This window comes from Notamacropus eugenii, chromosome X, assembly GCF_028372415.1.
Source record: "Notamacropus eugenii isolate mMacEug1 chromosome X, mMacEug1.pri_v2, whole genome shotgun sequence".
Lineage (NCBI taxonomy): Eukaryota > Metazoa > Chordata > Mammalia > Diprotodontia > Macropodidae > Notamacropus > Notamacropus eugenii.
This window is the reverse complement of record NC_092879.1, coordinates 14,790,538-14,804,478: the sequence shown is the minus strand read 5'-3', so window position 1 is coordinate 14,804,478 and position 13,941 is coordinate 14,790,538.

Here is a 13,941-nt window from a genome sequence, read left to right as displayed (position 1 = left end):
TTTCTGCTTGCTCGACTTTTCCAGGATTTTTCCTGGGGAGATATTTTTTGAGTTTTTAGAGGTCAGTAAGGAAGAGTGAGAATGACCAACTGCTTACTCCATCATTGCGGCTCCGAGAAGTAACATTTAAAATTTTAAAAAGTGCTTTATGTCTCTCTTCTCATATGATCTCCACTACAACCCGGTGTGATAGAGGCTAATGTTATTGCCATTTCAAAGATGAACTAATGGAGGGAGTTAAACAAATATGCTTGATTTTAATGGGAACCTAGAAAATGTGATGGGAAGGATCTTGGATCAACAGAAATTGGGAGATGGTTGGGGCCTGAAAATACATATTTTCATAGCCTTACAACACAAGATATTAGGAATGGGCATAGCCTTAAAGAAGAGAATGTCAGCCTTAAGAAGAAGGGATATCAGAAGTAGGAGAGCCATTTCAACATGCAAGTGGAAAACCAAGAGTGGCCTTAACATCACAGAAGTTGATTTGGAAGGCCCCAAGTAAGACAGATAACAGTAAGCATTTGTAAAGCCCCTTAAAGCTGGCAAAGTATTTGACAGATAAGATCTCATATTATCTTTGCAATATAGCCTCAAGGTAAGTCCTGTTATCACTCTCATTTTATACAAGAGGAAATAGAGGTAAAAAGAAGTTAAGTGATTTGTCTAGGGCCACACACCTACCAATTTTCTAAGGTCTGGTTTGAACTCAGGTCTTCCTGACTCCAGATCCAGGATTCTAAATCCTGTTTCACCTCACTGCCTGTCCCTGGAATTGAGGGAATTCTTTTTGTGGTGGTTATTTGGTTATGTCTGACTCTTCAGGACCCCATTTAGGGTTATATTCACAGAGATACTGGATGGATTTGCCATTTCCTTCTCCAGCTCATTTTCAGAAGAGGAAGTGAGGCAAACAGGGTTAAGTGACTTGCCGAGGGTCACACACTTATTAAGTATGTGAGACTGGATTTGCACTCTAGAAGATGACTCTTCCTGAGCTATCCATTATGCCATCTACCTGCCCAATGAGAGAGTTCTTAGAACACACAAAATCATCAACCAGAAGCAATCCCTACCTTTATTCCACCTTCTTGGCTCCACCTTGACTTGTTGCCTACCTTGAGGCATGGTGTCTTGGACACCAAAACTCTTGGAGTCTTAGTTTCCTTTGTAGAATAAAGATAATAATACCACAGCAGTGTGTGTGTGTGTGTGTGTGTGTGTGTGTGTGTCTCTGTGTGTGTATAATCAAATGAGATCGTGCATGTGTAGGACAGACTTGGAACTGCTCTCTCAATCCACATTCACTATGGCAGCTCAGGTCAGTATTTTTTTTTTTTTAAGAAAAGGATAAGGTAACCAGGTACATGATATCCTCCACATAGGGTCTGGTGTATACTTGGAGTCAGAAGGAACATGGGTTCCACGTCATTTTACAACACTCGATAGGTTTGTGAACAGGATATGTCCTCCAGACTCTCAGAATTTCCGTCTTCTCACTTCAATAATAGAAATAATAACATCTTCTCGGGAATCTTTTAGAATCAACTGACATAATCCATGTGCAATATAAACTTAGAGTCCCCACTCACACTGGCAGTTCAAATCCCCGAAGGGCACCTGCTAAATTTCTCCTCAGGTTTTAATGAGGTAGGTCTGGAGGGAACAGGGAGCTCTGTGGGCATCAGAGCTCATGAAGTTCCACAGTGTATGTTTCCCCCATGATGATCAGTCAGTGTTATTTGGTTCACCTTACTTAACTGCCTTTCAGAAAATTGTATTCAATACAGTGGTAGAATTGGTAAAAATAAATAAATAAAATAGAAAGATAGATAAAGAATAAATTGATTATATAACTTATAATAATAATTATTATATATAACATATAATAATATAATTATAATATACATTAATAATTATTATATATTATACAATTATATAGCTATAATAATAATATATAATATAATTAATTAATTAATTTAGAAGACCTACCGCCCAAATTTTGTAGACACCCACCTTTAGTGTGGGCTGAGGGGTAAAAACAAGAATCTCATAGGGATTTCTCTAGCATGAAAGCCAGAAATTCAGGATTTATGGTTTTCTTGGAAACAGACCAGTCTCCATGGCACCTGGTGATTAGGATCAGCTGATATTGCCTTCCCTGATGCTGCCTTCACAGACGCTGAGCAGAGACTCACAGTCTGAAGGGAGGGGCTCCTGCTTAGAGCCCATGTTGAAATCTTTTCCTGCTCTAGGGACTTTGGCAGTGATATCTTTCTCTTCAATGAAAAGAGAAAATCCAGGCAAGGCTGAATCCAAATGAAGTGTGGAGAAGCACAGTAATCCTTAATGGACTCCTTCAGCACCCATCCCTCCAATACCCACCTCCGCCTCTACATTCCCAGGAGAGATGTACAAATTGACCTCCATATTCCTTCCTGAGACCAAGAGGCTCTACTGACATTTCTTCTCTCATCCCCCAGTCCCTTTCAATAAGCAGCAGACATGGATTGCGCCGTTTATTTTAGAAGAAATGTAGAGGAGGGAAATGGTAATGAAAGGGTGCCGTTTTCACCCTGGGGTCATTCCTAGGTTAGAGTAACCCACAAATTTGTAGAAGCTCTGCCCAGGTCACCTCCCACTCCCTTCCCAACCCTGCAAAGTATGATAGATGTTGATTAAGTCCAAACACAGAAGGAAAGGAGAATCAAGAGAATAATTAGGCAAGGAGGGAGACCTGCTTCTCCTAATCCAAAACAAGAGTCCTTTCCCCTGCTACATTACTGTGAATGAGTGCAGTTACAAGTCAATGGTAGAGAGATTTGGAGATGGGGGAATGGTCAATTTTGGTGTTGGTCAAATCACCCTTTCTGAGAAGTTATCTATTCTGCCTACATCATCTGTAAGCCTTATGGACAAGATTCACAGTTTCCTATGTCAGCTTTTGTGCGGCGTCAAGGTTTTGAGATTCTCAGAAAATTAATAGTTCATTGATTGCCTCTTCTCCAACCAGGTTATAGGAAGGAATGCAGCAGGCCAGATTACAGATGGGATACTTCCAGTGCTGGAGGAGTCCATGGGCTCTACCTGGTGGAATCTTGTGGGGATGAGCTGCACTGAGCCATTCCCACTTCCCATGGCAGCCTCTGTTACAGACCAATGGCACACTTGTAAAATCTTTTCAGTGATAGAAGTTGGACATATGAACGTCCTAAGAGACTTAAGTAATATGTATTGGATTTGTGGTTGAGAATTGTTTCCTTCAATACCTTTTTATTCCCAGAGCCTAGAAGAGTGCTTGGGTCATGCTAGGTGCTTAATAAATCCTTGTTTTCTCATGGACTTGGCATGGATAGGAATGCATTCCTCTGTTTATTGAAGTGGCTTGTTCTGCAGATAAGCAGCCATTTAGCCACCCAGGAGAAACCCCCAATGCTCCCTTTTGGATACTTGTCTAAAACCTGCTTTGGGGAAGACAATGCCTGCAAAATAGCTCGGATTGTGTCAAATTACAGTGTGTCAGAGTTGACTGATCAGACCAGTACAAGCTCAGAATGATCTGTAACAAGTTAGGTAAAAATAGTCCATGTGAACATTTGAGGTGGATTCTCTCAATTTTTGAATCTTGTATTTCTTTTGAGCTATTTCAATTCTTTTTTGCTCATAGAGCACAGTGCCTTCTTTGATTTAGGTATGACTTTTCATGCTGCCTTTGGTATAGTCTAAAGGTATCAAAGAAAGAGGGAAAAGATCCATATGTACAAAATGTTTCCAGTTTTTTTCATATAGCAAATTATTGGAATCAGAGGGGGCCATCCATCAAGTGGGGAATGGTGGAACAATATAAGCCCTATGAATATGTTGGAACACTGTTGTTCTACAAGAAGTGGTAAAGTTAATTGTTTCAGAGAAACCTGGGAAGACATGAATTTTGGCAACGTGAAGTGAGCAGAGCCAAGAGAAAAATTTGTATTATAACAATATTGTAAAAATAACCAGTTTTGAAAGGCTTAGAAAATATGATCAACAAAATGATCAACCACCATTCCCAGAGAACTCATGAAGAATCATGCTACTCGCTTTAAGAGAGATAGTGGCAATAAATTCTATGAACATCTATCTTTTCTGACTTTTGTGTGTCAGCTCTTTGGAAAAGCTACCTACAATTGGTGTTGTTTCACAAATAACATATAGGAGGCGCTAGAGATTTTGGGCTCCAGCCTCTTACAGGTTCACTCTTGATCTCGTCAGACAGAAAGGACAGGAAGACAACTTCAGAGGGGTTAATAATATTACTTACTTTATTCTATTCTAGTCTCCTTGAAAGGTTTGCTGATAGTGGGAACACTGACTCCTGCAGCATTCCCTAATCAACCTTCTCATAGGGGCCAGTAAGAAGGGGGGATTTGGGGAACCACTACCTCTACGTCTCAATCGGGTCAGTCTAGGCAAGTAAAGCATTACAGCTTGTGGGCTCCCCTAAATCTCCTCAAACCTCAGTGGGGGCTGGTAGAGGCACACACGGTATTACACCACTACACTGTAGTATACCCCTATGTGTTCCCCACTTACTGACCAGTGCCAACTTGCTTAATAGGGCAGAAGACAAAGAACACATATTGCCATCAATAGCCTCACAGGTTAACTTTAGCAATAATATGGTCCTTCACAAGTTTAGTAAAAATCACATTATACCACTGCACAACTGTGGTGATGTTTAAAATTATGAGAGTGGGCAATATTATCTCACCCCTGGAAACTAGAGATTGTTATGACCATAGATGCTGGGAAACTAAACTCTAAGAAAGAACAAAAATCCTGGTTTTTTTGCTTCCACTTCCTCTCCTCTCACTCTCTTCCAATCTCTTTATAATCTCTTTTCCAGCCTTATCACTCCACCAACAGTTGTCTTTGTTGTTACCAACGATCTATTAGTTGTCAAATCCAATGTTCTCTTCTCAGCCCTCATTCTCCCTAAAGTCTCTGCAGCCTTTGACACTGCTGACCATATTTTCCTCCTTGATATTCTTTTCTCTCACCTCTAATTCTCCTCCTATTAACCTGACTGCTCCTTCTCATTCTCCTTTACTAAATCTTCATTGAAATCGTGCCCTCTAACTGTAAGTGTCCCACACAGTTCCATCTTTGCCACTATTCTCCTCTCTATGCTTTTACCCTTGTGGTATAGGATTTATTCAGGTAAGTACAGTATCTTTGGTGTGAGGCCTGTTGAGCCCTTTTCAGGTCTGCTTCCCACTTCTGGGGTCTATCTGATCCACCCAACTCTCACCTGAGGCTTCATGAAGCTGTAGCATGTGCAGTGCCCACACTTTGGTAAACCATTTCAGGAAATGGTCTCAACCTGGTTGAGGGTAACCTAGGGGGTCTCAAAACCTTCGGTGATTTAGAGGGCTCTTTACCCCAAACACGAATGGTCAGATGAGAACAATTTGTTCAAGTGGCCAAGAAGGCAGCAGAAGCAAGTATGTGGAGTACTTAAAACTTGGTTAGGTATTGGAGACACCAAGACCATCCGTTGTATCTGGAGACATCTTCTTTCCCTGCCACTGGACCGTGATATCTCTGTAAGAGACCAACGACTTTGGGGATCTCTGCCTCACTTTAATCCAAATTATGCACAAATCAAAAGAAATCATCCATGCCAATTTACCATTTTTACTTATCTCAAATTCCTGTAGTGACAGGAAAGCGATGAAGCAGCATGTGCAGATACATTGAGAACTGTAGTCACAACCCTGCACACAGGCGATCCAATCCATAGGATTGTCTTCTTACTAGAAGCAGCAATCAGATCCTGCATGCCCTCATTAGAGAAGGTGCTGTACTCTATGAGCAAAGCAGAACTGAAGTAACACAAAAGAAATGAGGGATGTACAGATTTAGAGACTCCATCACAAATGTTCGAAATGGACTATTTGTGCCTGACCTGTGGTACAGCATTCTGAGCTCTTGTTGGTCTGGTCAGTCACAGTCGGACACATTGCAACTTGACTCTAGCATAGTGATGTCACTTTGTTCCTCTTTGAGAACAAAGGACAACAAACACACTGTTACCCTGGTTGGTCTCATTAAATTTCATGGGTATAATAACTACCTTTCTGCTGGTGGCTCTCAGTTCTTCCTATACTGACCCAACTTTCAGTCTTGCAATTTCAACTGTCTTTCAGACATTTGAAAATGCATGTCCAATAGACATGTTCAACTCAGTGTCTAAAACCTTACTCATCTGTCCTAAATTCTCTCCTCTCATCTCTCTTACCATAGAGCCCACCATCATCTTGGCAATATCTAACAGGGTAAATCCTGGACCACTTACCAACTCTGATACCCTATAACAAATCTGTGTCCAAAGCCTTTTGCTTCCACTTTGCAAAATCTCTACAGAAGAACCCCTTCCTTCTCGGAACAGTGCCACCACAGTGCTGCAAGCTTTCAACACCTTATGTATACGCTGCTCTTGCATTGCAACAGCTTATTCTTGGGTCTGCCTGCCCCCGAGTCTCTCCTCACTCCAATCCATCCTCTGTTCAGCCACCACAGTGCTTTTGCTAAAGCACAAGTCTAACCTTGTCATCCCCCTACTCAATAACCTCCAGTGTCTCCACATCACCTCAAGGATTAAATAGAGATTCCTCTGTTTAGCTTTTAGTCCTCTTTACTTCCTATAGTTTGCTTCTTCTTATGCCTTATTCCCTTCCACTTATACTTTGACCCTGTGACAAAGGCTTCCGTATTGGTGCAATATACTCATATCACTTGGCTCCATCTATTTTCTCTGTGTATCCAACATGCCTGCAATGATTTTCCTCCTTACTTTTAAATACTGACTCCCCTGTCTTTTAACGTCGTAATTAACATCCCATCTTCGACATGAAGTCTATCTCAACACTCTTCATTCTACTGCCCTCCCTCTCTAAATTAATTCCTGTATTATTATCCTATATAGCTTTATTTTGCATATTTTATACTACAAATAGATTGTGTGTTAGTTTAGGCAAGGGACATTTTTTAGCCTCTTTTTCTATCCCCAACCCCTTTGCTCAGTGCCTGACATATAGCAGGAACTTAATAAATGCTTATTGAGTGACTAACATGATCCCCTCTAGTTATTGCACACTCCAGCCCCTATTTCGCCTTTTGTTCATGTTTTCTGTTGGCATATTTTTGCATATGCTTTTCGTGAAAGGGAGGGTCTCATTTTTTTTCTTTGATCCTCAGAAGCTATGGCAGCTTCTGGAATACATTAGGTGCTTCAAAAAATCCTTTTTCTGAACCATTAATTGACTTTGAGTTAGATAACACAGTCTTTGGTTGCCATCTGGTGTCCAAACAGAATGCTGAAGTTTATTGAGGCAATCTTCTGAGGCACTGCTACCGCCTTGCAGCCAATTTAGATATTACAGTTGTAGCCTGCCATTGCGTGACCAAACCCTAGTACTACATTCTCTCCCTTTTAAACTCTGTTTTTCCTGATGTTTTGCATTTGTGAAAACTCGTTTGCCGTTAAGAAAGGGGAGAATGGAGCCAAATGAAATCCTAGATTTATGAACTGATGTGTGTAACGGATTCTTTCAGTTAAAATTAAAAATCAGGCTAAATTGTCACTTTGTCAGAAATGATATGATAACATTTAAGATATAATAGAAGTGGAGTGAAAATGAAGCAGGCTTGACTCTACAGAGCCTGACCTTGGGCAACATACTAATGTTACACCTTCACAAGAGCAAAACTGGGGAAATAGAAGAAAATGACTCTTCTGAACACTGAAGAAAGTTTTTGAAATAAGTATCAACGTGCCTCCCACAGTCGTCCCAGTTGCAATCAGCTCGTAAAGATTTCCAAGAACTGATTGTTAAATTTTCAGGAGGTTTTCGGGTGGTTGATAATCAGCTAGAGCATAGATTAATCAGTTCCTGCACAGGTAATATTATTTGTTACTTGGAAAGCGTCTGTGTCTTCCAAAGGGATCAAAATTCCTTCAAGACAGGATCTGATTTGTTTTTGGTTTTTCAACTGCAGTACCTAGAGCAATATCTGGAATGTAGTTGGGGCTTAAGAAATATTTACTAAATAATTAAGCAACATTTTATTACACAACCCAGTCTTTGTTAGCATCATGTGTCCAACCAGTGTATTGCGACTCACCAAAAACCTTGTGGAAATCCCACCCTTTTGTTGCAGATCCTGAGATTACAACTTTTGTCTGGTCCATCCACCATTTCTACAGCACGGCATTGCATTTCCACCCTTTTCAAACAGTATTTTCACTGAACTTTAAGCACATTGGCCTACTCACTTGCTATTAAGGTGACCAGAAGGAACTGAAATGAAATCGATGATTTGTGAAGTCAAGCAAGTAATGAATTCCTTCAGTGTAAATAGGAATTCAGGCTCTTAACACAGGAGATATGATATAGGTTAAGACTTAATAGCTGTGGAGACAGCACTGATCTGCCATCACACTACGATGTACCTGGTCCCTTGCTTAAATATTAACGTTACTCATTAATACAATACAGATGTTACTGTGTCAAATAATGCTAGGAGTGGGGGAGGAGGGCAAGGGCTTTAAGATTTATGAAGATGGGAAGGAGAGGCAGATTATTGAGATCTTTGAACACCAAAGGATTTTATATTTGATCCTGGAGGTGATAGGAAATTGAATGGAGTTTGTTGAGAGTATGTGTGGTGAGAGAGGGTGAAGTGAGGCAACATGATCAGATGTGCACTTTAGGAAAATTGCATTATGAAGTGAATGGAGAATGGACTGGAGTAGGCAGATTCTGCAGATGTTATCGTGTTATCCACCTGGCAGGTGATTACAATCTTCCAGCCTACAAATGATGTGGACCTACAGTGGCCTACTGACGCTGTAAGAGGAAAAAAGGGGACAATTGTGAGAAATCTTTTGAAAGTATAATCAACAGGCTTTGGGAACAGTGTGGATCTGAGGTATGTTTGAAAGAAAGTGAGGTGGGTGGCAGAGCCAAGATGGCAGAGTAGAAGCATGGAACTGCTCAAGTTCTCCCCCCAAAGCCCTTAAAATACCTGTAAAAACGACTCTGCACAAATTCTAGAGCAGCAGAAGCCACAAAACGACAGAGTGAAACAGATTTCCAGCCCAAGACAACCTGGAAGGAAGGCAGGAAGGGTATATTGCACTGGGTTCAGAGAAAAGTGCAGCCCACCTTAGGCTGCATAGCACAGACAGGACTGGAGTAAGTGTCAGAGTGCTGAATCATGGGTAGCTGCTGTGGTTTCCAGATTTCTCAACCCATGAATGCCAAAGACCTTCAAAGGTCAGTGAGAAAGGTCTTCACCTGGGTGAGAGGGGAGTAGGTCCAGCCCCAGCCTTAATCCCAGGGTGGCTACAGCCACTGCTGCAACAGTAGCTGATCCTTGAGCTCTTAGTCTACAAACCGTGAGAGAATTCAGTCGTTGATCTGGTACTCAGTGAAAAGAGTGCTTGTGTTTGCTCCCAGAGCAGAGCATGGGCCAGGAGAGGAGCAAAATCCTTTCCTTTGACTATGCTACTGAGAACTTACAAGTCTCTAGAGAAATCTTAGAGAACAGTTGCAGAAGACTTCTGAAGCCTGGGGTCGTATATCCTCCACTTGACAAAGGACTCAAAACTCAAGTAATTGGCTGGGAAAATGCCCAAGAAGGGGAAAAATAAGGCTATAGAAGGTTACTTTCTTGGTGAAAAGGTATTTTCTTCCATCCTTTCAGATGAGGAAGAGCAAAGCACACAATCAGGAGAAGAGAGCAAGGTCAAGGCTTCTACATCCAAAGCCTTCATAAAAATATGCAATAGTCTCAGGCCATGGATTTTGAAAATCAAGTAAGAGAGGTGGGGGAAAAATTGAGAAGAGAAATGAGAGCGATGCAAGAAATTCGTGAGAAGCAAGCCAGCAGTTTGCGAGAGGAGTCCCAAAAAATGCTGAAAAAAAATATCACCCTTAAAAATAGATTAACACAAATGGCAAAAGAGGTTCAAAAAGCCAATGAGGAGAAGAATGCCTTAAAAAGCAGAACTGGCCAGATGCAAAAGGAGGTCCAAAAGCTCACTGAAGAAAATAATTCTTTTCAAATTAGAATGGAGTCCATGGAAGCCAATGACTTGACAAAATCAAAAAAATATAAACAAAACCAAAAAATGGAAAAAAAAGAGAACATAATGTGAAATATCTCATTGGAAAAACAACTGACCTGTAAAATAGATTCAGAAGAGATAATTTAAAAATTGTTGGTATACCAGAAAACCATGATCAAAAAGAGAGCCCAGACATCATCTTCCAAGAAATTATCAAATAAAACTGCCCTGACATTCTAGAACCCGAGGGTAAAATGGAAATGGAAAGAATTTATCGATCACCTCCTGAAAGAGACTCCAAAAAGAAAACTCCTAGGAATATTGTAGTCAAGTTCCAGAGTTTCCAAGTCAAGAAAAAATACTACAAGCAGTCAGAAAAAAATTCAAGTGTTGTTGAAATACAATCAGGATAACACAGGATTTAGCAGCTTCTAGACTAGGGGAATGGAGGGCTTGGAATATGATATTTCAGATGTCAAAAGAAGCAGGATGAAAAACAAAAATCACCTACCCAGCAAAACAGAGTATAATACTTCAGGGGAAAAATTGGAATTTTAATGAAATAGAGGACTTCCAAGAATTCTTGTTGAAAAGACCAGAGCTGAGATGTGGGAGAGTTGAAACACTAATTCTTTGTTCGTGGATCTATGAACTGATCCAACCATTCTAGAGAGCAATCGGGAGCTATTCCCAGAGGGCTAGAGAGATGTGCATACCCTTTGACTCAGCAATATTGCTTCTAGTGATGTCTCCCAAAGAGATCATAAAAATGGGAAGAAGTCCCACACGTACAAAAATATTTGTAGCAGCTCTTTTTGTGGTGGCAAGAACTGGAAACCAAGGGAATGCCCATCGATTGGAGAATGGCTGAACAAGTTGTGGCATATGAATGTAATGGACACTACTGTGCTATAAGAAATGACAAGCCGTCGGACTTCAGAAAAACCTGGAAATACTTATATGAACTGATCCTGAGTGAAATGAGCAGAACAAGGAGAACATTACATAGAGCAACAGTCACAGCTTTCTGATAGACTTATCCCTTCGTAACAATGCAAGGACCTAAAACCTTCCCAAAGGACTCTTGATTCAAAATACCATCCACATGCAGAGAAAGAACTATGGAATCAGAACGCAGAATGAAACAGACTATTTGCTCTTGTATTATGTTTTGTTTTATTTTCTTTTTTTCTCGTGATTTCTCCCATTTCTTTTAATTTTTCTATGCAGCATGACTAATGTGAAAATTTGTTTAATAAGAATGTGTGGGTAGAACCCATATAAGACTGCATGCTGTCTTGGGGATAGAGGGGAGAGGGAGAAAATTTAAAACTTATCAAAGTGATTGTTGAAAACAGAAAACCAATAAATAAAGAAGTTTTTTTAAAAGGAAAATACTAGAGCCAGGAAATTGAATCACTTCCATTTGAACTGTCTTAGGAAGATTCTGAAGATCACCTGGCAGGATAAGGTACTGAGTTCCTTGCTCAAACTAAACTGCCAAGCATTCAAACTATGCTTCGGAGAACACAACTTCAATGGTTGACCATGTTGTTTGAATGTAAAATGTGTGCTTGCCAAAAAGACTATTTTATAGAGAAACTTGCATGGGACAGGTGATCACATGGTGGACAGAAGAAGTGATACAAGGACACTCTCAAGGTCTCTCTCAAGAACTTTGGATTTCATTGTGGGGCATGGGAAACACTGGCACAGGACCACTTAGCATAAAAGATGCTGTGCTCTATGAGCAAAGGAGAATTGAAACAGCATAAAGGAAACGTAGGATGCACAAATCTGGAGTAATCACTTCAAATATTCACACAGACTACCTGCTCCCAATCTGTGGAAGAGCGTTCTGAGCTCATATTGATCTGATCAGTCACAGTCATACACACTGAAACTTCACTTTATCATGCTGATGTCATTTTGGTCCTCTTCGAGAATGAAGGACAGCAACCAACCAACCAACCAATTATATATGTGTATGTATATGTGTACGTATGTATATGTGTATGGATGTATGTGTGTATGTACATAGAGGGGACAGGGTGAGCTGAATATGAAGGGAGAATACCTTAAAAATAAAATTTGCTATTGAGAGGAATGTATGATGAGAAAGAGAAAGGGAGAGGTAGAATATAACAAATAATCTAACATAAAAGAGGCAAAAAAGACCTTTTACAATGGAGGGGAAAGAAGGGAGATGAAAGACAATACGTGAGCATTACTCTCATGGGATTTAGCTGAAGGAGGGAATAACATACACTCAATTGGGCATGAAAATCTATTTTATTCCTCAGGAAGGCAAGGGGCAGGGAATAGGAGAGAAAAGATAAAAGAAACAATTGCAAATTGTGGAAAGGGATAATCAGAAGCAAACACTCTTGGGGGGATAGTTCAAGGGAGAGAACAGAATAAATGGAAGGCAGGACAGGACAGAGGGAAAGGTAGTTAGTCTTTCACAACATAACTGTTATGGAAGTATCTTGCATGGCTACACATGCATGACCTATATCTATTTGCTTGCTTTCTCAATGAGGGTGGGTGGAGAAGAAGGGAAAGAATAAGGAACTCAAAGTTTTAAAAATGAATGTTAAAAATTGCTTTTCATGCAACTGGGAAATAAGATGTACAGGCAATTGGACATAGAAATCTATTGTACCCTACAGGAAAATAGAGGGGAGGGGGATGGAGGAGTGAGGGGTGATAGAAAAGAGGACAGACTGTGGGAAGGGGTGAATGGGTGCACACTGTCCTTGGGTGGGATTTGGGAGAGATGAGGAGAAAAATTGAGATTCAAATACTTGGAGAAGTGAATGTTAAAAACTGAAAAATAAATTATATATATCTATATATCTATATATCTATATCTATATCTATATGTATATGTATATATATAAAAGAAAGAAAGTGGGGAGTCAAGAATTGTACCTAGTTTATGGCTTCAGTGGATGTTCCTATACTCTACAATAATATGGAAGAGACAAAGCGAGTAGGGTTTACTCGGAAAGGTAAGTTCAATTTTGGGCATGTTGAATTTAGTCTGTGTAGGAAAAGAGTAAGCATTTGCTAAGTGCCTACAAAGTGGCAAGAATTGTTCTAAGTACTTAGAAGTTTTATCTCAACTGATCTTCATAATGACTCTGTAAAGTAGATGCTATTATTATTTTCAGTGTACATTTGAATAAAGTGAAGTATACAGAGGGTAAGTGTCTACGCTCACATAGCCATTATCTAAAGCTAGATTTGAACTCAAGTCTACCCAGATGCTGGGGCCACCTAGCTGAAGATGTCCACTACACCCTTGCAGATCTGATACTAGAGATCAGTGGAGAAGTTAGGTCAGAATAAGTAAATCTGAGGATCATCAGAAAAGGTGTGACAGATGAATCTATGAAAGCAGATGTGATCACCAAATGGAATATTTTAGAGAGAAAAGAGTAGAGGGCTCAGGACAAGCCTTGGGGACCCCCATGCTGAGTGAGCCTGACCTGGATGAAGAGCCTATAAAAGATTGTGAGAAGGTGTGGACAGAAGGGTAGAAAAAGAACCAGGAGAGAGAATTGTCATGAAAATGGAGACAGAAGAGAAAATCAAATAGAAGAGGGTGACTGAAAGTGTCAAATGGGGACAGAGAGGTCAAGAAAGATGAGGTCTGAGAAAAGACCATTGGATTTGGTAATGAAAATAGGGTTAGAAAGTTTGGGAAGAACATTTTCTGTGGAATGATATGGTCAAAATCAGACTATGAAGAGTTAAGATGAGAGTGATAAGAAAGAAGTGAAGACCCCTACTGCAGACAGTCATCTTAAAAAGTTTAG